The following is a 26,968-nucleotide window of genomic DNA, read 5'->3' as shown; positions in this document are numbered from 1 at the left end:
GGTGGGACTACAGATACATGCCACTACCTCTGGACAATTTTAAAAAATTTTTTGTAGAGACAAGGTCTGGCTATGTTGTCCAGACTGGGATTTTAAGTTATTTTAAATAAAAGTAGAAAACCTCCATATGATGATGTCAGAATATAACAATTTTAAAAGCAATGTAAAATTACATGGCAAAGACAGTTTATAGAAGCCATAACCATGCCCTAGAAGTTAAAGTCCCATGGCTTCAATGCTTTTATTACCCTCTGGGTTCCCAACAGGGACTAGACTCTCTTGGTGTTCTCCTCAGCAGCAGATGGAGGACATGGACCTCTTTTGCCCTGGACTGGCACTGTGACAGACTTCAGCCTGTTCACTAAACGTCATTCCCCTGGGACCACCAGTTATTACTATTATGATGCAGCATAAAATTCTTTTAAAAAAGATGTTTTTTAAAAAATCTAAAGGATTCTTTTTAAAAAAGGATTATTTAAAGGGCTCTTTAAAAAAAAAAAAGCAGCAGCAGCAAAAGCAAAAACAAAAACCACAAAATAAAACGACGACAAGAAAACACCTTGATTTAGTATTAGAAGAGTTGGGTAAAACCTATACTCTACTTCTCACCTTGAACAAAGTATCTAACCTCTGTAACCCCCAGGCTTCTCACCTACATACTGGCCTCATATTTCCTAATGCAGATACTACTGTTAAAATAACACTTCAATCCACTCCACATCTGATAGCTGAATTTTCAAGAAAAAATTAAGCAAGCTTGATGCAGCAATATTCTGGGCTCTCCCTTTTCCAGATATGCCTTCCTACGGAGGAGACAGATTCTGATCTGGTCTACATTGTATGATAATTTTACTAGAGCAGGTTCTTCCCATACAAGGGAAAGCCTAAGTTTTGATAAGTTCAAATGAGAAACCCCATTTGACCATATATCCAAGCAATATTCTCCAGTTCCGCATCAATTTTAAGAATTAAAGAGATGAATCAAAGGGACTAGCTGAATACATTTTTTCCTTGTGTTTAATTAAATAACTAATTTAACCAACATATAGTGAGTAGCTAGCCACAAAACCCATTATATTATGTACAGGAGGGATGCCGGGATAAATAAGGCAGCTTTACTTTTCTCAAACAGTCACTCGCTGTAATAATAGACATTGGAGGCTACAAAAGGTGGGAAGCTAGGAGGAGGATGAGGGTTGAGAAATTACCTATTGGATACAATGTTCACCACTTGAGTTATGGGCACACTAAAAGCCCAGATTTTACCACTGCACAATATATGCATGTAAGAAATATGCACTCATACCTGCTAAATAAATTAAGAACATTTTTTAAATATTCACTTTCCCATGGTGGGAGGCTATATATGTGTGTGAGTGTGTGTGTGTGTGTGTGTGTGTGTGCATATTTTAAAACCAGAATTGTCAAAGCTAAAATAGAGTTATAAAGTAGTATTAGCAAAGTCATATATTATAAAATCTTGCATAATTTAATTGATCACCACATACATTCACATAAGCTAAAGGTACGAGCCAAAATAATAAAACTACCTACTCTAGGCATCTGCTGTCACATCATAAAGCTGTTAAGTAATGTTAGGATTTTAATTATCAAGACAGTATCACAGAAATGTTTCCCTGTATCTAAAACCATTTATACTCATTTTAACCATATTTTTATAGACACATTACCACATTTGACGGATTATTTCATATCAGAAACTCTCAATTCATTATTTCTGAACCATGTTATGAATGGAGAAGACTGAACATTTAAAAACTTTCAAGTTTAAGATACTGCCAAATATGTAAATCTGGCCAACTCAACATGAAAGAAAAAGCCTAATTATTTGATTGTTAGCATTTATACCAACCCACACAATCCATAGTCTATGTGAAAGAAATGAGGACACAGTGAGAGGCTTACTGGAATATTAGGGAGGATATATTAACAGCCGGGCATGCTCAGCTTACCTCTGTACTGATTTATTGATGCAGTTTCAAGGTAGAAAGGCACAGAAAGGCATAGAAGGCATGGGAAGGCATTTGGCACATAATTCACTTGAAACCTTCCACTAACTCATTGCAGTGATTTTTTTGGTCAAATAGTTCCTATTTTCCTCTGCTACCCTTCTGTTAACTGCTGGATTCAAGTGAAAACATAGGGAAGAAACAGTGATATCCTTTGTAGCTTCCGTGTTCAAACGGTTCTCCAAGGCTACCCAAAGATCCAACCATTTCCACATCGTTGAGTGCCTTGGGGAAAGCTCCTCCTAATTTTCTGTGATTTCTAGCTTTATCCAGGTAAATGAGATGCCAATTAGTTAAGTGTGGGAGAAGTAAGACTGTAAAATGAAAATCGAAGGAATTGATTGAAAAACACCACAAAGATACCACACGTATTTGAGGAAAAAGAGAAACCTCGTTTTACTAAAACATACTATGTGATTATTGATATCTGTTTCTTAACCACAGACTCAATAGGCCTGTGATTATAGTTTTTAAGTACACAATTTAAAGGGATTCCTTGTATTTCAGGTGTCTATGTAAGGAATGTATTTTGTTTTGTTTTTCCTCGTACTAGAGAAAACCTAGGGTGTCAAAAGACAGGCACAGACAAACTGTTTTGTAAGAGCAATGCACGTTTTAAAACTGCATAAGAAATCATGGCATGCTGCAACTGGCCTTTGTGTGTGGGTAGCTAGAAAGAGTAAACAGGTCTTACCACCCTGCCTAACTACACTGCTAGAATCTATGCTACTTCAGGGATCATTGGTTCTTCCCCACTAAGCTGGAAACATCTTGAACAGACATTATTTGTTTATTGGCATTAGGAGGTATGTAACACATGTTGGTTGAATTAATTAATATATTGTCCCTTGGGATATAGCCACTGTGGTGAAGGCCTAAAAGACTGATCAAATATATGCTCCCACCAGGCCTAAAGCAGACCCACCACCGTCAAACACAGAGAATGGGGCACTGACCGAAGTAGTCATTTCTATGTATCCACTTAAGAGACTCCTCTCTCAACCATGTCTTTGAAAACTCTATTCAGATTAGGTTTTTCTCACTTGTGAAGTATTTTTAATCTAGGATCTCTTATTACAAGGTGCTGCATACTTTCCCTACTACCAAGATATTCGCATGCTGAAGTAGTAACATCAAAACTAACCTAAAGACTCACAATATAAAACAGTTAAGACAGTACAATAAGTAAAGTCAATGAAATGAATTATTATAGAATATACAAATTTGCTTCATCTACATATTTATGATGATGAAAACAGACAAAGAAGAGGCATTTCAAAGCACGAAAGGTTTTAAAAAATTAAGTAAAATATCAAATTACAAAATTCACGTAATTATACTAAAATGCCTCCACCACAAAGGCGCTCATCCCTTTGAGATAGTTTTGGATACTTTCCTATCTAGATCTGAATAAAGAAAATGAATCTAGAAAATACAGTATTTGAGGAATAATTTAGTAATAATTATAGCTACCACTTAATTAGGCCCTACAATATGCCAAGTATTAATAGTATTTTAAGCACTTAACACAAATTAATAGCTAATTCTCACAACAGCCCTATAAAGAACTTGTATTGTCCTCATTTTACAGATGAAAAAACTGATGCTCAAAAAGATTATAATTAGTAAGCATCAGAGGCAGCATTTGAACCCAAATGCTCCAAGATCTATATTCTGTACTCTTCATAAGAACAGGCAGGGGTAAGCTGGTTTCCTTAGCAAACTATGTATCCAAAAGGAACCATACGACATATTACAACCTAGCCCTATGATCATACTTAACATGGAACAAAAAATTCAATCAAAGCAGCAAATACCCCTATGACTGACCTAGTAACCTCTTGGCACAAACCACTGTTTCTACTCTGAGGCTCTCCATAATTTCACAGTGTTGAGCTGTATTCTTTTTCTGTTGCTGCTGTAACAAACAACCACAAATACAATGGCTTAAAGCAGCACAAATTTATTATCTTACAATTTCAGAGGTCAGAAGTCTGAAATGGGTCTCACTGGACTAAAATCAAGGTGTGAGTGGAAGGTTTAGGACAGAATCTGTTTCCTTGCTTTTCCATACTCTGAAAGCCACCACTGGCATTCCTTGGCTTCTGGCTGCATTCCTACATCAACAAACCGTCAAGATTGGACTGAGTATCTTTCATGCTGCCTTCTCTCTTTCACTTATACGGATCCTGGTATTTACACTGGGCCCATGCACATAATCAGGGATAATTTCAAAGTCACCTAATTAGCAACCTTAATTCCATCTGCAACCTTAATTCTCCTCTTACCATGTAACATAATATTCTGAAGCGGCAGAGTTTAAGATGTGGGGGTCCATTATTCTGTTTACTACATAGATATACCAAGATTTGTTCATGAACTTGAGGTAGAAGACAGAGTACATGATACAACAGAGGTAGAAGATAGAGTACATGATACAACAGAGGTAGAAGACAGAATACAGCCATACAGTTGGTCTAGGAATTGTTCGCAACAAACAGGTAATATAACTTTGTAAATTTATCACACTACTCTTATAAACTAGTTAAAATATGTAGCAATCCAATGCAAAAATAGAAATTTGACCAGTTGAATACAGTTGCTTACATTTATTTGAAAGAGTATAGACTAGTTATAAGAACAGTCTAGAGAAGATAGTATAGACTGGTTATAAGAACATTGAATTTTAAGTCCCTTATAAGTTATGCAGCCTTCAGCAAGACACAATGCTGAGCATCAGTTATCAGTTTTCTCATCTGCACAGTGAGGATTAAAATCCCTGACCTGCTTTAAACCAAGATTGTATGAAGGATTAAATCAGATTGAATCATGAGTGTGAAAACTTCGTGAGTGATAAGCCCTTTGCAAACAAAATATGAATGTAAAAAACCCCAATATGATCATTTTTGTTCAAAATGTAGATTTTTAAAAAGTGTCAATGATAAAGGTAAATAACTAAAAGTATGTATCTCTAGCTTTCTCGTTAATTTTAAAATCAGAATTCATGTTAGTAATAAAAATAGAATATAATTCTATTAATATTATTGAAACTTTATCATTTACTACTTTTTAATCATTTTAATGTAGGAAGTTTATATTTAGCTTCTTTTTATATACAGAGAAACTGAGACTTAGTCTCTTGACCAAGATCACACAGTATATTGGATCATGAAAACACTAGAAGCCAAAAGTACCAAGTTTAAGGTATGTCCTATTTTAGAAAATGAACTAAAACAGTAGTCATGCCAATATTACCATTCACAGTAAGATTTACTAATTGCATAAACAGCATGACTTACAACAGCTAGATGGAAGAAAGCATCATTACACACCAAGGATACTCACAGAGTAGCTCTGTTGGCACCAAGAGTCCTAGAGTCTTTGGTTCCCCAGATCACCTTGTTTCAGGTTTCACATGAAAGCATCACATCTTAAGATTGACTCCTAGAAGAATCAAAGAATATGGTAACCATCTAAATATTTTTATGCATGTTTAGAAAAATGGAAAATATATCCAACTTCATATCTGAAAGACTTAATAACATATAGCTTTCTATCGCACTGGCTGAAAATGCTATTTACCTTCTTTTAAAGCTCCAAGGTTTTATTTAAAGGCCCCTTTAGATATAAACAGATTATTTAGTTAAATTTGTTCACATCACTACTAGCCCTATGTTATAATTATGGCACCTGCCTTTATTTGTGCCTGCCCTTATATTTTCTGTCCCAAGTAAAATTTCTCAAGGTGTAGAGGATTTCCTGCCAAAACATCAGAGAGACTCATTTCAGTCCAGCATCTTTGGGATTTCAAACCAATAGCTTGTTTTTAACTTTTGAGTGATGTTTCCCTCCATTTTTGGTACAAAAATATATGTGAGTGTGAGTGTGTGCGTGTGTGTGTGCATGCATATGTGTGTGTGTTTATGAAGTTATATCTTGAAATTTTTTACATAAATACACTAAAATTCTATTTATATTAAATGTCTTAATTAAAAATTGAGCAAAATTTCAGTGAAGCATCTAAGGTTTAACAATACATCAGAAATATTATAAAAATATAACCAATGTTTAATAATCAGTTCTTGTATGTTCTTTGATATGAACCTTGAAACAAGTTTTTCACTTCTCTGTCCAACTTCTTTACTTGAAAACAAAGGATATACTAGTATTTACCCCAAAAATTTGACTATTGAATTAAGCTAGTTAACATTTGTAAAATACCAATACATACAGTGTTTGGCAATGAAATGATAACAACATGAATAATAATTGCTATTATTGTTATTAATAACAATTGTTGAATGAATAATTGTTATTGATTGTAATAATTGTTAATAGTTAATATTAATTAATATTAATTAACATTAACAATTAACTATTAACTCTTCTCTTAAAGCTACAAAGTTCTATTTAAAGACTCCTTTACATACAGATTATTTAGTTAAATTCATTTGCATCACCACTAACCCTATGTTATAATTATGTTACCCCATAATAGTTGATCAAAATATAATTATTAATAATGACACTAATTAATAATATTAATATTGCTACTTAATACAGTAAAAATTAGAATATATAGATGAATAAACATTAGATCCTTGCAGATTCTTTATTTTAAAAATAAAATATTTAAGTTTACAAATTCTTATATTTATCTTATTATTAAATCAGTATAATCAACTTTGAGATGTAATCAAGAAAAATCAGATTGTTCTACAGTAGCATAGTGCAGTGCAAAGGTTTTTAAAGTATAAAAAATATCACATGAGTAAGGCCAAAGAAAACAGAACAGAAATAGTCTGAGGTCATTCTGATAGCACTTGTAATGTTACGTGATTTAACCAGAGAACCTTGACATTGTAGTTTAAAATGGAAGGAATTTTAGGTTGATAATCAATTCTTTACTTTGTAAATTCCAAAACTATAATAAGTAGACCATATATATACATTGTAATTTAATAAAAATTACACAAAAACTTGTGAATTTTACATGCAAAATATCTCCTTATAACAATAAATTCATTTGAATTTAGAATCAATATTAAGATATACTTCACAAAACTCCCAGTATTATTATGCCACAATAATTAAACTTTATATAGTAAATATTTTTAAAACATAACATCTTACTCTTTCTGATTCAGTAATTACCACTAAAATTATATAATTTTGAATTTATTTCATGTATAGATATGGTGACAAACTGGTATTATTTGCTATAATCCATTTTTGTCTGTGTAATTATATTTCTTACCTTGTACCTAACAAGTGAGATCTCCCACATTTTGATTCTCATATGAAATAAAATAATATTACTAATATTTGAGAATCATTAGTTAAGGAAGTTTTCTTTCTCTTTTTTATTTCTCAACTAAAAATTTGTTTTAACAACGTGACTTTAGAAATTCCCTGGCTCTTCTCTACAACATTAGAATATTACAGTTAATTTTAGTTTACAGTATTTTGTTCTGCAAATACAGGGCAGTAAAAGTTTCATTTGTCTTAAAGAGTGACTTTATTCTTTTAAAACAGGAGCAAACTTTAAAAGTTATGTTTGAGGGCTGATATGTAAATCATGTCTACTAAATAAAGATTTTTTAAAAAGAAAGGTAGTTGAAATGAAATAAAATGTTTTCTATTTGTTTTAGCATGCCTTTCCATATTCCAAGTAACTTTTACCTTGTACAAAAGTTAGAATACCTGACCTTCTGAAGCATGCATGTGTAAATCACAGATAAGTTCTACAAAGACTTTTACTTCTATTAAAAGGCAACTTTTGCATAATTTCTTTAATATAAAACCAATAGCAAAAGTATAAGCTATATTTACTTTTCTAGAAAGGTTCATAAACTAAGAGAAATTCCTTGATCTGTTTTACTGAAAATAAAATTAACACAAATAAGAAGGAACAGGAAAGAAAAAAAAAATGGAATCTCTAGGCCTTTGGAAGGCTAGGTTAATGTCTAATTTCTCATCCAATTATCAGGTAGGAAATAATGTGGTATTTTTAATTCTCTAATTTCAAAGATCATTACTTAGGTGATTTAAGTGGCCATACTTTTTAGAAAGGGCCAGCAGCTATTTCAATACTGCTATTTTAATAGAATACCCTGGGTGTCATAAAGTTCCATGTCTGGCGTAACTCATAATTAATTGACTTAAGAATTTTAGTTACAACCAAAATGCATTACCCAGGGTTCATGATCTCTTCCAACTCATGAAACAAATTTTAATCAAGACAGAAATGAAATATATTTTTGCAAAGGTGCTTATTCAAAGGGCTAGGAATGTATGATGTAATAGAGGAAATATATTACTCATGTTTACACCTGGTTGATTATTATCTACAGAATAATAAAAGTGAAAAATTATGTCAGCTGACATATGTAATTTTATTAATTTATTTCACAAAATAAATAAATGTCCTCCTAAAACAAGAGACTGTTTTAGAATCCACAGTAAATCTAAAAGGAATATTTAAAACTATGTAAACCCACACTCAAATTTTCAGAAAATCACCAAACAATCTATTATCTTAGGAGAGAGAGTCTCTCCCTTTAACTTAACAGCACCATCCCATCCAATCATGTTTATAAATTCTCATAAGGGCTGAAAAAAAGTTCCTTGAATAAAATATTTATTAATACCTCAAGCTTAGTTCTTGCCTTATGATAGGAGTTGGCATTAGTAATAAAGCCAAAGTAACTGTGAAACCATCTACTATCTTCTTTTAAATCTTTTTGCTTTTCCCTTCCTTAAGCCCAGAAAGCATGTTTGTTTTGGAAGCAACTGGCAAACACTACAAAAGGAGAACTTAAAGTGAATGATTAATGATCAAGGCAAAAATGTAAAATCACATCAGCTGATAAGTGGCTGACTAACTCAAGGTTGAAGAATGTGAGGGCATTGTGGCAAAGCTGAAGAGTAACATTTCTTTTGCTGGCAAATGACAGGCATGAGACACCGCATCATACTCTTAAATGTCCAAAAGCAAATCCATTGTTTTAAGTTTACATAACCAGCAAAGGTGATCTTTGAAAGTCACGGAAGACAGATTCTAAAAAGCCATGTTGCAAACAACTACATGTATATAACTGTAAACACTATTTACAGCTACGGTATATAGCTGTTTTCATGGTTGACATAAGAAATTCTACGGTACTCCTTAATAAGTAGTGTAACTTAAAATCTCTAAGCAAGGGCAATACAGTTCCATGAATCGAATCTAAGGAAATGGCCTACATCATCATATACTGAAAATGAGTAACAGAAACACTAGGACAATAAGCTTTGATCTCAGAACTTTAACAAAATTATTCAGTTCACTAATCTTGTTCTCACTTCTTTGTTATAGAGACATTAACAGCCTACCCTTTTCCTAATCGAGGAAGTCAAAGATGAAAGAAAAATCAATAAACATTGAAAAAATATAATTTGTTTAGTGGTGTACTGAAAATTAACCATGAGGAGGGGCAAAGCCAAGATACACTGCAAAGGCAAATCATACCAAGCTTGTCTTGGAATGTTGCCATGCTCAGTTTATCATCTTACTTTGAGGGAAGCATGGGTAGTTGTGAGGGGGGCTCTGCATGGGAGTAAGAGAGAAGCATAAATAGTAGCTTCTTTTAGCTACCATCTCCCCATAGCAAAATTTACATTTATCTTTCACTCTATAAAGCAAATACTACACTAGAGCTTTTAGCAATTTTATTTTTATATACAATTAAGGTGGACAAATATGATGTGGTGTTCTTAAGCATGTGCCTCAAAGGCCTACAACTAGAGGAAGTATAACTGGCCAAGGGCTCAAGCTGCTGACCTCTGAAATCCATTGTTGAATTTGCGTGAAGTCCACATTGCCCACACGCACCTCCCAACCCACGCCTGAGCACAGCAGGGATACCAAAGCAGACCCATTCCCGGGACATATGTGACTCCTCTGATGATCAAATTTGTCCAGGAGACTCCCAGATGCCCTTGCCTGGCAAATGTAGTTATTCAATCATTATCTTTGGGGAAAATAAGACATGGTTAATAATGAGTTGTTAAAGGCCAGGTTGCTGCATAAACACCAAAAATTATACAGTGGGAAACTCAGTTTTAAGATAATTTTCAACTTCCTAACGTGGTCCCAGGATGCTGAACTATAGTGAATTGATTAGAATTACAGAGAGATAGATTTTTGTTCAATATAAGTATGACCTCATAGTCAAAGATATCTAAAGGTAAAATGGGCACTCTAATCCTCTTAATCACTCTTTGATAATGGTAACATCCCCATTTTACAGAAGAGGAAATACTCGGCTTGGAGAAGCCAAGTTCTCAGGGGTATACAGATTTAAGGATAGAGCCAATATTCCAACTTTGATCTTGCTCACCGTTTCCACGATACCAGTTAGAAGAAATATCTTTCATGAAAAGATACCAAATGCACATGAATCAGCCATAAACAGGTGGTTGGACTATGTGGTGTATAAAAACACTTCTAGTGCTAAACTTTGATGAATTGTATGCTTAGAATTCACTTCATAATACAGTATCTCCTTTATTTTATATAAAACACACATTCTTTTTCATGTCTTGTGAAACAAGTAAATCTACAGACCCAATTTAAATTTTTGTTACAGTTATTCAAGTGCTCAGGTAAGACTATGCCCTTTTAAAATTTAACAATGGAAATTAATATCATCAAGTGGGTATCTGTCCTAATAAGCAAAGCATAAATGATGATATGCAAATCCTAAACAATAAATATTAAATTAATATAATATAATGCCTTGAAAAAGTGAAATATTAGACAAATATCTATAAAATTTGTACTAATATTTTTAGAACTTTTTTTCTGGTGGGGATGGGGGATGGAGTTCCACTCTTGTAGCCCAGGCTAGAGTGCAATGGCACAATCTTGGCTCACTGCAACCTCCGCCTCCCAGGTTCAAGTGATTCTCCAGTCCCAGCTTCCCGAGTTGCTGAGATTACAGGCACCTGCCACCACACCTGACTAATTTTTGTATTTTTAGTAGAGATGGGGTTTCACCATGTTGGACAGCCTGGTCTTGACCTCCTGACCTCAGGTGATCCGCCTGCCTCAGCATCCCCAAGTGCCGGTATTACAGGTGTGAGCCACCGTGCCTGGCTTAGAATTTTTAAAGTAAAATACTATTAAGCAAGGCCACAAAACCAGAGGTATAGATCCAGTTAATATCATCCAAATTTTCCACTGATCTGACCAACAAGACTCCTGTATCAGCCCCAACCACCACTGAACTTTGAACACTGTCATCCTCACTTAGCTCAAATAATAATGTGGTTGAAAGTCAGGTCATGGTAGTATTTGGAAATTAAATAGCAAAACACCTTTAAACCAAAGCTCTGTTTACAAATTTAAAGCCACTAAATTCCACTGATGCCTCTTGTCTCTCACTGTCAAGCCCCAAATAAACTGCTTCCTCTAATCACTAACCTTCTTTCGCAATCTCTCACTCACACAGCTATGCACTTTTTCCCATTTGGTTCATACTCTCCACCCTACCACACTCCTTTTGATGTCATTCTCAACCTTGTCCATTGTACACTCTATGACTACCATTTTTTAATAAACAAACTTCCTTATTCCTAACCGAGACATTATGTTGTCTCCAAATTGTTTTCTCCTTGAAAGCCTGATTTATATAAGTCATTGTCTTAATACACTCAGACCAAGATAGAGGCTCAGAATAATCTTACTTCCATTTTGTGGCTTTTGTATCATTACTTTTCCACCTTCATGCAAAAAAATATTTTTCACTTACATTCACCAATCTGTATCACTCTGAATACTAGGACTCATCAGCTTTTAGATCAGTCCTTCAAAATCCATTTCTCCTGATTCCAAAATCTCACCAAATCAATATTGATAATCAATACCTATGTACTACAATAAATAATCTATCCATAGAATTCATGATCTCTACTTCAACTCTCATTTCAGAAAACCATTTCCCACTTGGATCTCACGGCCACTCTGAATGCCTCTATCACTAGAGGCTTAAACATTGATGTTCTACTTACCAATTAGTTCCCTATATTTCATGCAATCTAAAATATTTTATTTCTATAAATCCTGTTCTGGAATCCTCTTGAGACTGGTTAGTCTCTTGACATATTTTCTCCCAAACTATGAACCCTTTTTTAGCCTCACTTTTTTTTCTCTATTCAGCTGCAATGTTAATCTTCACTCAAATCCCAGTTACATTACATCATGGTAAATCTATCTTGAGAAAATTACATACCTGGATCCTCAGCTGGTTTTTAGAAAGTGGGAACAATATTTTTTCCTCATAGAAAAAAAAGGTTTAAATGTGGCAACATATGTAATGTACTAAGCACAATTACTAACACATCATATGTACTCAATAAATATTAATATCATCTATAATCAATCACTAACAATCTCAAGTCCCCCATGCCTATGTCTTCTTTCAACAAGAATTCTCAAAATTCCAAACTTGGAATGGACTATACAATTATTGTACTAAATAGAGCAAAGGAAAATGGATTAATTGTATAGATTGATACCACTACATATTCATATATTTCAATTTCAGCAGGACCCCAAGGCCTGTTCTGTAAGCTCTTCACATACATCTTTGTATCTTCCTCTCCTCCATTAAAGTTCTAACATCATCCGTTATCCTTAAGTTCCCTAAATATCCTCAATCACCTCCTGCAGTTGACCTGGCTTCTTATTGTTGTTGTTCGCATTGTTGTTGAGACAAGGTCTCACTCTATCACCCAGGTTGGAGTGCAGTGGCACAATAATGGCTCACTGCAGCTTTTACCTCACCAAGTTCAGGTGATCCTCCCACCTCAAACTCCAAAATAGCAGGGACTACAAGCACATTCCACCACATCTGGCTAATTTTTGTATTTTTTTTTTTTTGTAGTGACCATGTTTTGCAGTCACCATGTTGCCCAAGCTGATCTCAAACTCCCGGCGTCAAGCAATCCTCCCGACTAGACCTCCCAAAGTGCTAGACTTACAGGAATAAGCCACACACCCAAGTGACCTGGCTTCGTATTTAAATAAAAAATTAATGCCATCAGATCAGGCATGAACTCCCACAACATCTTCGTTACCTATGCACACTTCTGTATCTCTATTAGTCCTTCCTTCATTCCCTTCTGCTTCTGGAGTGTAAGTGAACTGCTTTCTGGTCACCAAACATTTTACCCGATGTGATCATTTCTTCATGAACTTTACAGTGCATTATTAGTACATTCTCAAGTTGCTATAAGGACATACCCGAGACAGATAATTTATAAAGGAAAGAGGTTTAATTGACTCACAGTTCCACAGGGCTGGGATGGCCTCAGGAAACTTACAATCATGGTGGAAGGGGAAGCAAACACATCCTTCATGTGGCAGCAGAAAGGAGAAGAATGAGAGCTGAACGAAGAGGGAAGTCCTTTATAAAATCATCAGATCTCATAAGAACTCACTCACTATCACAGGAACAGCACAGGGGTAAGAGCCCCCATGATTACATTACCTCCCATCAGGTCCCCTCCCATGACACATAGGGATTATGGGAACTACAGTTCAAGGTGAGATTTGGGTGGGACACAGCCAACCATATCATTCCACCCCCGGCCCCTCCCAAATCTTATGTCCTCACATTTCAAAGCACAATCATGCCCTTCCCAATAGTTCTCCAAAGTCTTAACTCATTTCAGCACTAACCCAAAAGTCCAAGTCCATAGTCTTATCTGAGACAAGTCAAGTCTCTTCTGCCTATGAGCCTATAAAATCAAAAGCACATTTGTTACTTTCTAGATACAATGGGAATACAGGCATTGGGTAAATACACCCATTCGAAATGGAAGAAATTGGCCAAAACAAAGGGGCTACAGGCCCATGCAAGTCTGAAATCCACTAGGACAGTCAATAAACTTTAAAGTTCCAAAATGATCTCCTTTGACTTACTCCATGTCTCACATCTAGGTCACAATGATGCAAAAGGTGAGCTCCCATGGCCTTAAGCAGCTCTGCCCCTGTGGCTTTGCATGGTACAGCCCTCCTCCTGGCTGCTTTCATGGGTTGGAGTTGAGTGCCCGTGGCTTTTCCAGGTGTACGATGCAAGCTGTTGGTGGATCTACCATTCTGGAGCCTGGGGGATGGTGGCCCCCTTCTTACAGCTTCACTAGGCAATGCCCCAATGGGGTCTCTGTGTGGGGCCTCCAACCCCACATTCATCTTCTGCACTCCCCTAGCCCTAACAGAGATTCTCCGTGAGAGCTCCACCCCTGCAGTAGACTTGTGCCTGGACACCAAGGCATTTCCATACATCCTCTGAAATCTAGGTGGAGGTCTCCAAACCTGAAATCTTATCTTCTATGCACCTGCAGGACCAACACCATGTGGACACTTTCAAGCCTTGGGGCTTGCACCCTCTGAAGCAATGGCTTGAGCTGTACCTTGGCCCCTTTTAGCCATGGCTGGAGTGGCTGAGACACAGAACATCAAGTCTTGAGGCTGCACACAGCAGGGCGGGTCCTGGGCCCAGCCCAAGAAATGATTTTTCCCTCCTAGGCCTCCAGACCTGTGATGGAAAGGACTGCTGTGAAGGTCTCTGACATGCCCTGGAGGCATTTTCCCCACAGTCTTGGTGATTAACATTTGGTTCCTCATTACCTATGCAAATTTCTGTAGCAAGCTTGAATTTCTCCTCAGAAAATGGATTTTTCTTTTCTATCACATTGTTAGGATGCAAATTTCCAAACTTTTATGCTCTACTTCCTTTTGAACATTTTGCCACCTAGAAATTAGTACCACCAAACACCCTAAATCCTCTCCCTCAAGGTTAAATTCCACAAATCTCTACAGCAGGGGCAAAATGCTGCCGGTCTCTTTGTATAGCAAGAGTGACTTTTACTCCAGTTCCCAACAAGTTCCTCATTTCCATCTGAGACCACCTAAGCCCGGACTTCATTGTCCATATTACTATCAGCATTTTGGTCAAAGCCATTCAACAAGTCTCTATAAAGTTCCAAACTTTCCCACATTTTCCTGTCTTCTTCTGAGCCCTCCAAACTGTTCCAACCCCTGCCTGTTACCCAGTTCCAAAGTTGCTTCCACATTTTTGGGTATCTTTATAGCAGCACCCCACTCTATGGTGGTTCTAATTTACTATATTAATCTGTTCTCATGCTGGTATAAGGACATACCCAAGACACGGTAATATATAAAGGAAAGAGACTTAATTGACTCACCATTGCACAGGGCTGGGAGGGCCTCAGGAAGCTTACAATCATGACAGAAGGGGAAGCAAACATGTCCGTCTTCACTTGGCAGCAGGAAGAAGAAGAATGTGAGCCAAGCAAAGGGGGAAGTCCCTTATAAAACCATCAAATGTTGTGACAACTCATTTGCTATCATAAGAACAGCATGGAGGTAAAAGCCCCCATGATTAAATTACCGTCCCACTGGGTCTCCCCACAACATGTGGTAATTATGGGAACTACAATTCAAGATGAGATTTGGGTGGGGACATAGCCAAACCATATCAAATGGTTTTGCTATCTGATCTGACCCTATGCCACTGCTTTATTCTCTTTTAACATCATGCCTTCCCTTGCACTACATCTAATAATAACATTGAACTAATTTAACTTTCTAGCCTGAATAGATGTCAGTGCCTATTAAGAAATCCTCTAACTCATCTTTCTGTTGAGCAAGCTCCTGCTTATTCTTCAAGACCTAATTTAAGGGTTTCTCCTCTGTGAGAGTGGTACACAAGAAAGACATAAGAGGTAATGAAGAGTACTAACAGGATAAGGAAATTCCAGGAAAAACAATAATAGGGAAGACAATGTCTAGAGTTGATAAATGATAACAGGTTTCAATTATGATATTGGATTTCATGCTTAACTTCTATCTTTCACATACATTTTTCCTTACTTCATGAAAATCATTTCAACCACTTTCTAATAGCATTAACAAATAGAATCTTAAGCCCCTCAGGTTTGCAGATAATTACAAAAATGTCTCCAACTGTCAGGAAATTATGTTTTCTATCTGTTATAAAGACATTTTGAAAGGGGAGGGAGGAACGAGAAGTAAAGTTACAACACACATTTGTTGGTGAGAAAATAAAAATCAAATAACAGAACATTGACTCAGAAATTTTTTTGCAATCGGAAATTAGTTAAGTACCAGTTATTTATGTTATTATGTTACAGGTCCAAGGTAACTTCTAAAACTAAAACATAAGACTTTATAACTGTTTTCAGTTTTGTTTTTTGTTTCTGAGAAAGAGTCTCACTCTGTTGCCCAGTCTGGAGTGCATTTTCTTGGCTTACTGTAGTTTCCACCTCCCAGGCTCAAGCGAGTCTCGTGCCTCAGCCTCCCATGTAGCTGAGATTACAGGCATGCAACAACATGTTTGGCTAATTTTTGTATTTTTAGTAGAAATGGGATTTCACTATGTTGACCAGGCTTGTCTCAAACTCCAGACATCAAGTAATCCACCCGCCTCAGTCTCCCAAAGTGCTGGGACTACAGTCATGAGCTACTGTGCCTGGCCAAGACTTTATAACTTTTGATGTGCACTAAAGTCAGGGTCTAGGTTGTTGTTAACATCGGCAAAGTTTCACACAGTTTTGCTTTACTTTGTGTTTTTTTTGTTTTTTATTTACTTTGACCACCCAGCTTTATTAAGTTCTGAATGAAATAAATTCTCCTGTTATATTACTATTTTGATTTTATGCCAAATGTTATCAATATCTTAAGCCTAATATTCAAACTTATCAAATGCCGTATCCATATTTCCAATTGAAAATCTGCCATATGCTCAGAGTTGCAACAGGACAGATACTGCTATTTAAAGGGCAACCTAAGAGTTATCTCCATGGATAATTATGCTCTTTTGTGAACTGATGTAGGTCATTGTTGAAATAGTTTCAAAGTCACCCTCCAAAACTGAAATACAGATGTGACATTTGGTAAATTTTCAGAACCTATTGAAGTGTAATACCATGATTTTCTTCAAGAATACCACACAGTTTGCCAAAATTCTCTCTGTGCTGTGAAAAGGCTGCTAGAAGACCAATGTTTTCAAACTGTTCAGCTTGATTACACTGGGGTGGTACCATTTATCTAAAGCTATTTTAAGCATCTTCTTGAATTACAGTAAGCTATATTGTAAATCTAATTACATTTGCCCACAGGGAAGTAAGTACATAAGAAGCCTGCTCTGTAATCTACTTAATAAAAGGCACTCCAGTTTTCTTCACAGCATTTATCAAAAATTGTCATTATACAGTTGTTTACATTTCTAATGCCAGTCTCTTCCACTGTAATTTCCATGAGGATATATGGATGTGTTGCATATGTAGTACCTAGCAGTGCCTAGAGGGCCAATAGATGTTTGATGACTGAATAAACAAATGAATAACCATGTAAGAGACAACTAGATTTATAGACATGTATACTTACCACTTTCAACTTGTGCAGAAAACTTTTATGTATATTAGAGACTCTTGGGGTCATACTGCAGAGTAGTGTAAGTACAGTTTTTCAATTCAAATGGAATGGATTTAATGTCAGAACTGTTATTTAATAGTTCTATGATCAAAGACAATTGGATTGAGCTTTCTTACCCTCTGTTTCCTCAACTGTAGAATGTGAATAATTACATTGGAGTAAGTATTAAAGTTAATGCAAATGAAAGTATGTACGCAACATAGTCCGTGGCAGAAATTAAGTCTAAATCAAGGAAGTAATATCATTTACTAATATTTTATACAGAATCTAAGTGAATTATATTAATCTAAATTAATTATCCAAGTGCTTTTAAAAATTGACAACATAAATGTCTTCTGAGGATATGCTGGCAGTGATAACTCATCAATAATTTATGGCTGTAAAACTTTCCAACATCCTTTGTGCCTGTATTCCCAATTACTATAAGGTTTTTCAACAAGTTACTTTCAACTAAGTTTCAGAATTCTTTAATCTGTGCACAATTTCCAAATTCTTCACAACAATTATGGAATCTATCTCTACTGAACTCCATAAAGACAATCTTAATTGATGGTTACTCAATTCTCTAGTCTACATTGCATGTTCTTCCTCAAGCAATTTTTATTTCATTATTGCCCATTCATTCTATAACTCTGACTACTATCACAGTGGGAAAAGCCATCATCACTGAATCGTGCTCTCCCTTCTGGACTATACCTTCCTTGAGGCTCTATCCTCTGCATGAAGAATCAGATCCATCTTCATTCTTAACTTTTATTCATCCACTAATCCAATGTAAATTTAGTGTGCACTGTCTATAAGACAGGTACTGTGTTATACTTCAGAGTTACAAAGAGTAACACATAAAATCCTGAGTATCAAAAAGGTCACATTCTAATAGGAAATGCAAATGAAGAAACATAATTATGAAAAATATGGTAAGTGAAATAAATATGTGCATGATTTTATGGGAACACTAAGAAAGGATATCTAATCACTCTGGAGTGAATGAAGGGCAGAAATAGGTTCCAGAAGAAAAGAATGGTTAGAATAATTCTTAAAGGATAAGGAGGAATCAATGGGCTCAAAGGACTATAGGTAAGGAATTCCAAGCCTGAGGGTCAGAACGAAGCACAGAAACAAAGGATAATGAATCTGTATAGGAAATGCTAACAGAGCAATTTATTTTGAAACACTTGTTAGATCATCTGTGCAGTTCACAAACTTTGTCTCCAGAATGTAAACGTATAAGAAAGGACTTTATTTAGATTGTGTTTAAATTAAAATGAATTAGCATTATAATGTTTTTAATTGATACTTTTTTGTAACACTATATAAAACAGTATTAGGAAACATATGGTTTGCTAGATGCTACTCAATGTTTCAGGGCACATGGATACAGTTTTGATATTCCGAAATGGTGAAGTGTTACCACTATTATACATCTTCCCACCAAGGACAAACTCTACACTGCCTTATTAATGACATCTAGGAAAGGGCCACAAAGACATTCTATGAAAGGAAGTGACACATATTGAAAAGTACAATGAATAATGGTTCTTTAGCCCTAGACTGTAGAACAGCATCAGAATTGGCTCCCTTCGTTCACCTATGGAAAAAGTAAAAAACAGTGACATCCAATAATGTTAAGCAACTCTCCCCAAATTAGAAATATCCATGTAAAATGGCTCCCTTCAACGTAAATATTAGAAAAGTTACAACGCAATATTTTGTACAACATACTAATTTTGTTCCTATGCTGATATATGCTAAAAAAATAGGCCTAGAAACTATTGCACAATTATCATATATATTTGGACCCATCAAAAAAGAGTGGCTTATAAATTAACTATTTTTATATCCTATCAAAGTAGAAACTTCACTTTTCGTTCAGCACGGTAACCCCACCAAAAGTAAAGTAAGTTCTAAGAATTATTTTTGAATGAATGAGTAAATGAACACATACCATGTATAAGAATAACTCTGGAGAATTTGGCAGTAAATGAACACAAAATGTCTCTGCCCTAGTAGGGAATACAAACACATTAAAAAGATTGCTTTGTATCAATTAAATTTAAAAAGGATTATAAGAATAAGACATAGTGGAAACTGGTTCTTTAGCTTGTGTGACAAAGGAGGCCTCTGAGATGGAAGAGTTGGTGATAGGATAGAGATTTACCTAGGTAACTACTTTGTATGTGCTATTTCATCATTTCTCACTACACCATTTCCTGGCAGCTATTACATCTCCAATTTATAAAGCTTAAAGAGTTAAATAAGATTTTTAAACAATATGTATGTGTAGACATATAAATATATATATATATTTTTTAATTTTCTATACAAATGTTGCCTTCAAGATTTTGTTCAACTAGAAACTTTTTTAAGCGTTCAATTTGACCACATAAGTCATTTTTTATACATGCAGTTCCTCTGAAAAAAATCTACACAACGTAAGTTTTAAAATTCTTAAGGGAACTTTGGCAAAACACCAAAATATTTTCTTTTTTTAATGTTTTGGAAAATACATTTACAATATCAGACTCTTTATGAGGTTTCCAAGATGAAGGATGGGTATTTTCAGTTAATACATGGCAGCACTTGTTTTTGATAGGAGCTGTGAACAAGTTTCATTGCATCTGTCAATCAAATGGTAAAAAAGGAAAAAATCATTGAAAAAAAGTCCTACACAATTGCAAACACATGGGATGATAAATGGTTTTAGTAGTAAACGGTGGCATGGATCCGCTTGCTATCTGGATAGATAGAATTCAAGACTATTTTAGGAAAAGCATTACTTTTTTTCAGAATGTCATGTATTTAATTTCTCGTAGCAAGCAAAAATAACAATCCTAATGTCTGGAAAAGTGGAATTCTAAATTATTTTTTCTCTGAGGGGGGCATAAAGTTCAAGTTAACCCAAGATTTAATTTTAAATGATAAAACAAGGACATTCGCCAAAATTTAAATAGGACACATAAGTTCTAATCACGAAATGTCCCCCAAAAGTCAAATATTAAAAACATAAGAGTAAATTGCAAATTCTCTTTTGTTCTGCTTACTAATTGTGTTGAGTCTAATGTCTTCTTTGTTTCTAGCAACATTCCTGAGTTTCCTTATAACCATTTAAATTTGTCATGTGGCTGAGAAAGTTACAACTGTTAATGCTGCTCCAGGTACTGGGAAGATGACATGCCTAGAGGGAACATGGAGGCTCTGTACCCCCACCCACACCATGTTCTGTGCATCTCTTCCATGTGACTATGTCTGAGTTATATCCTTTATAATAAACTAGTAACTATAAGGAAATGTTCCCTTGAGTTCTGTGAGCTGTTCTAACAAATTATTGAACCTGAGGAAGGACTTGGAATCCCCAATTTGTGGCCATGTTGGACAGAAGTTGTGGGAGATTTGGAGACATACTACATGTGATTGGCATCTGAAGTATAGAAATGTATTGTAAGACTGAGTCTTTAACCTGTGGAGTCTGCACTAACTCTGGGTCATTAGCATAAGAATTGAGTTAAATTGTAAGACACCCAGTCTTACTAGACAAAATTGGAGAATGGTAGGCAAAGGAAAAAGTATCACATATTTGGTGTCAGAAGAGTTGTGTGTGTGTGTAGACAAACAGTAGTTGGCCAGGTATGCTGGCTCATGCCTGTAATCCTGGTACTTTGGGAGGCCAAGATGGGAGAATTACTCGAGCCCAGGAGTTGAGACTAGCTTGGGCAATATCGGGACACCCCCGTCCCTACAAAAGATACAAAAAAGTAGCCAGGTATGGTAGCTTGCATCTCTCCTCCCAGCTACTTGGGAGGCTGAGGTGGGAGGATAGCTTGAGCCCAGGAGTCAGAGGCTGCAGTGAGCTTTGATTGTACCGCTCTACTCTAACCTGGGCAACAGAGTGAGATACAGTCTTAAAAACCAGAATGACAAAAAAGAAGCAGTAGTTTTCGTTTTTCCTTTTAATCACTTTGATTATACAGCATGACTTCAACCCCCTCGTTGTTACAAAGAGTTTTATATTGCAGTTTTAGGTTGCTTTTGTGTTTGTTTTATTGCTTATAAACAGTAATATCTGTAAAAACATTATAAGGGGAGAAATAAGAAAGGAGCAAAACAACGCACTGTTTTGTATCAAACAAAACTGATGGAGTAAACTACAAAATGATTTTCAAAATAGAGAAGGATAAAGCCAAAGAATGATGGTAACAATTACAAGACGGTTATGAAAAATTAGCTCTCAACTCCTAAAACAGGTGTTGAAATTGCTAAAAAAAAAGAAAAAAAAAAACTTTGAAAAAATATAATCAATGAGGTTTTAAAGGGTTATTCAAGTCAAAAGCCCATCACCCAAAAAGATTATATGGTTTGCTCATGCATGTATTACTCAGTTTATATTTCCCAATGAAAGATAAAAACTGAATAGGATTGCAGCTATTAAATTAAAACGTAATGTTTACGAACTAACTATTCTAGCTCAAATCAGATTCAACTATCAAGATACAATGCAGCTCACATGTTAATAGTAAAGGTGTAATAACCCATCAGGATACATAAAAATACATAAACTCTTCTCATAATTTGATATCCATATAAGTACTTAGTATCATGTTTCCTCTGTTAATTGTAGGTCAAAATAGCTAACAGAGATTCTAGTCTCCTCTGATAGAAACCTATGAAAACCTTTTCCTAGAAAATTATCATGAAAAACATTTTATTTTTATTTATTTATTATTAGACTTTAAGTTCTAGGGTACATGTGCATAACATGCAGGTTTATTATGTATGTATACTTGTGCCATGTTGGTGTGCTGCACCCATCAACTCGTCAGCACTCATCAACTCGTCATTTATATCAGGTATAACTCCCCATGCAATCCCTCCCTGCTTCCCCCTCCCCATAATAGGCCCCGGTGTGTGATGTTCCCCTTCCCGAGTCCAAGTGATCTCATTGTTCAGTTCCCACCTATGAGTGAGAATATGCGGTGTTTGGTTTTCTGTTCTTGCAATACTTTGCTGAGAATGATGGTTTCCAGCTGCATCCATGTCCCTACAAAGGACACAAACTCATCCTTTTTTATGGCTGCATAGTATTCCATGGTGTATATGTGCCACATTTTCTTAATCCAGTCTGTCACTGATGGACATTTGGGTTGATTCCAAGTCTTTGCCATTGTGAATAGTGCCACAATGAACATACGTGTGCATGTGTCTTTATAGCAGCATGATTTATAATCTTTTGGGTATATACCCAGTAAAGGGATGGCTGGGTCATATGGTACTTCTAGTTCTAGATCCTTGAGGAATCGCCATACTGTTTTCCATAATGGTTGACTAGTTTATAATCCCACCAACAGTGTAAAACTGTTCCTATTTCTCCACATCCTCTCCAGCACTTGTTGTTTCCTGACTTTTTAATGATTGCCATTCTAACTGGTGTGAGACGGTATCTCATTGTGATTTTGATTTGCATTTCTCTGATGGCCAGTGATAACGAGCATTTTTTCATGTGTCTGTTGGCTGTATGCATGTCTTCTTTTGAGAAATGTCTGTTCATATCCTTTGCCCACTTTTTGATGGGGTTGTTTTATTCTTGTAAATTTGTTTGAGTTCTTTGTAGGTTCTGGATATTAGCCCTTTGTCAGATGAGTAGATTGCAAAAATTTTCTCATGAAAGACATTTTAAAGATTACAGTAAATTACAGTAAAGATTAAAGTATTTTAAAGATTAAAGTATTTTGAAAATGTTTAAATTTTCAGAGATAAAAGAATTACTTGTAGAATATTTAAGATGTTAAAAGCCAGTTCTGTCTTCTTGGGTCAACCAGTAATGAACTGAGTGAATTTGGAAAATTTAGTTAATTTCTAAAAATCAAATTTTCTTCATTTCTAAAATAGGATCATCTCATAGATCAGTGAAAGAATGAAAATGATATACTACTTTCCCAAAGTGAATCATAGAAACTAGAACACCTCTCCTCCAACGCAAGCAATACAATCTAGAAAGTCACTCCCTCCTTTCTCCCTTATTTCTTGAAGCTTCTCATTCCAGAAAGATCTTGCCCCTTCCTGGGAGAAAATAATGCTATACAAAGAGTCCAAGAAGAATCTGAACAGCCAGGTTTTGCTGGGTTTTCCTCCTTCAGCCTATCACCACTACATTTTACCCATAATTTTATCCAATTACATTTCAACACAGCTGTCTATTCTTTATCAAACAGGTCTTAGCTCATTTTGTACTGCTGTAACAGAAAACCACAGAGTAGGCAATTTCTAAGCAATAGAAGTTTATCTGGCTCACTGTTCTGGAAATGGGAAGCCCAAGAGCATGGTGCTGGCACCTGGACAAGGCCTTCCTGCTGCATCATTTCATGGCAGAAGGCAGAAAAGCAAAAGAGCATGAAAGAGCAAGAGGGAACCAAATTTGCTTTTATAGCAAGCCAACTTTTGTAATAACTTATCAACTCGCATGATAAGGGCATTAATTCACTCATGAAGGCAGAGCCTTTATGACCTAATCACCTCATTAGGCCCCACCTCTTAACACTGTTGCATTGGGAACTAACTTTCCAACACATGAACTTTGGAGAACACAGTCAAATCACAGGAGAAACTAAACATAAACTAGACAGTTTCCCCTGGGTCTTTGGGTCTTCATTTCTGAAGGCTTCCATGTCACATAAAACTATAATTAAATAAATTTGTCATGCTTTTCTCATTAACCTGTCTTTTGCTATAGGAGTGTCAACCTATTATGTAAGTCTAATGCCTCTGATTGATGTATGAGAAAAGGTCTCACACCTTTCTAACCCTACAAAGGTAAATGCTAAAACAGAAAGAAGAGGAAAAAAAAAAAAAAAAAGAAAGAAAATGATAAATGAGCAGGGAAGCCTCAAGGAGACAGAGGTGAAAATGACTAGTCACTATAAAATATCAGATTATTAGATTTAAAATATTTGGCAGAAAAAAATCTGTTTGTCCCAAAATGCATTTTCCTAGTTTCTTTTGAGCTCTGGGCATGTAGGCAGCACACGACAGATTTGAGAATAACACTTTGTGGTATCCTAAATTTATGTACTTTTTAAAAATTTAAATATGTGTGACATGTTTCTTTCTTTCTCTTTCAATGTGCACATGAAAGGAGCAGTGAAGGGACTGCTTCTTTTACTAAAAGCAGTCAGAGCTAAAGCAAAGATAATCTTTCTACTAAGCCAGAGCAGGAAGCTAGATTTACATTTGAATCATGTGACATGGTGACAGTTTCTTTTTTAATACTCAAAGGGTAGAAACTCATTATTCTTAACGATTTTCTGTTTAAAGAAATGAGCTAAAAGGTCAGAGGTACTTGACTTTTACAGGTCCATAATGGAAATAACAACAAAACTTTCTAAGTTATGGGAAATCAGGAATTATTTTCTCATAATCTACATACTACATGAAAAGGAACATATCAAGTTGATGTGCTTAAGGATTAGCATCTGGATTATCACAGTGTGCCCAGCACTACATAAAACTGGTATAACACTGGAATTTCTAATCTTAAATTCATGTAATCAAATTCATCATATATCTCCAAAAGTATGTGCTACTTATTGTCTCTCCAGCTGAATTTGTCCACCACCCTTATAATTCTGCAAATTGCAATATCTGATAATAAATTCCTATTTTAAAACATATGAGCTCGGTGTGGTGGTGCACACCTGTAGTCACAACTACTTGGGAGACTGAGGCAGAGGACTGCTTGAGCCTGAATAGTCAAGACTGCAGTGAGCTGTGATTGTGCCATTGCACTCCAACCTGGGCAACACAGTCAGAACCTGTCTCAAATAAATAAATAACTTCCTATTTTGTACATATGTTTTTGTCACCAAATGTAAAAAAAAATATGTTGCCTGAACATTCTATAGAATAACTTAATCAGAAAAGGCCTAAAATACTTTTGTTCTATACATTAGAAAAAAAGAGGATAATAATTTAACTTCAATTTCCAATGATGAAAATTTTCTACATTAATGTTTTCCTCTTTGATTGTTTCTTGACATTAATGCTGGGAAAAATAAATTCATCTGAGGGAAACAGAAAGTGTTCTTATTTAATTTCTTCAAAATATCGTAAGTGTAAACAGGTAGTAATTTAGAATCTACATAGTTTTGATCATTTTATCTCACGAGTTCATGAAGCCTAAGTTTCCTTTATTTGAAGATTGGTTACTTAGTTTCTAATAGAAAAAAAATAAATAAAAATGTAAGGAAAACAAAATTCACATTCAGCATACCCTATACAGTTTTTTTTTTTTTTACATAAGTACGTTTAATAGAAATTGGTGAAATAGCTGTTTAAATATTTAAATATGTACTAAAACATTAATACTTCTAAGTGTGCACTTAAGATGAGTCTTTCTGAATACTACTGATTTCTAGCATGTCATTATTAACATACATAAAGAACCAAGAGCAGGGATTTTTGAGTGTTTCAGAGTTTTAAGTGCAGTGTATAGTCTACCTTCCTCTGAAGAAGAGGGAATATTTTTTTCTGATGGGCAGATAAATCAAGTCAGAAATATCCCCTCTGCCACCTCCGCGCTACATAGGAGTCTTGTCAAAATAGAATCTATCTGAAGTATAGATAGGTTTTAGGAAATTATAACATAATTCCTTATAAAATCTTCATGGAAAATACTATTGTATAACTGATACTTGGATTTTCAAACAGATAAAAATGAGTTTCAAACTGCTGAAAAATTCATGAATTTGTTTCTAGATTATAAAGTGGAAAAAAATGGTGTTCAAGTAATTAATTAGTAAAGTAAGGATATTTTAATATTCTCTAATGGCAAAAGCATTAGATTGTGTTCTCATTTATTGCATTGCATGATTTGTAATGTGTTCTATCATAAGCTCACTTTGTATACAAAACTGAGGAATTTGTTTCAGCCACCTTTCCAATGGAAAGAGAATTGAGGAAATAAGTCAACAAGGCAATCAATGTTAATAAGGGGCAGAAATTCAAGTTCTGATAGTACATTTTGTACCTGTACATAGCAGAGAACTTTCCAATTAGGGCCAACAAGTAGAAAGCTGATAACTCCAAGCTGAGATTTATAGGGAGAGGTCAGCAGCATGTAATGAGAATTTGGAGCACATACATCCAGCTGTAACACCTTTAGTATAAGTATAGTTTCTAATGGCAAAAGCTAATGGTTGCGTGACAATAATAAATAATGGGGAGAGAATATTCTAGCCGTAGGCCTCAGAAAAAGAACTGTGGTGGCATTACACAATTTTCACTAACACTAGATGAAAGAATAGTTCTAAAGGGGTAGTTGCATTCTCAAGTGCCTCAGCTCAACTAGAATGTGGAAACCATAATAGGCAAGAAACAACATTTCCTTGAATTCTCCCCTTCTATCCTTTTTTTCAATATAATT

At 35.3% G+C, this 26,968-nt stretch overlaps 1 protein-coding gene across 9 annotated transcripts in view; it reads right to left on the bottom strand.

Annotated features, from left to right (window-relative positions):
* SLC16A7 (solute carrier family 16 member 7) overlaps positions 1-26,968 on the bottom strand; it is a 176,763-nt gene that overhangs the window by 110,235 nt on the left and 39,560 nt on the right. For all 9 annotated transcript variants that reach the window (XM_050749608.1, XM_050749605.1, XM_050749604.1 and 6 more), the window contains one exon: positions 5,376-5,474. The gene's annotated coding sequence lies outside the window, so the exon portion shown is untranslated. The remainder of the gene's footprint in view (positions 1-5,375; positions 5,475-26,968) is intronic.

Source organism: Macaca thibetana, chromosome 11 (assembly GCF_024542745.1).
Source record: "Macaca thibetana thibetana isolate TM-01 chromosome 11, ASM2454274v1, whole genome shotgun sequence".
Lineage (NCBI taxonomy): Eukaryota > Metazoa > Chordata > Mammalia > Primates > Cercopithecidae > Macaca > Macaca thibetana.
This window is presented reverse-complemented; position numbering and strand designations above follow the sequence as displayed.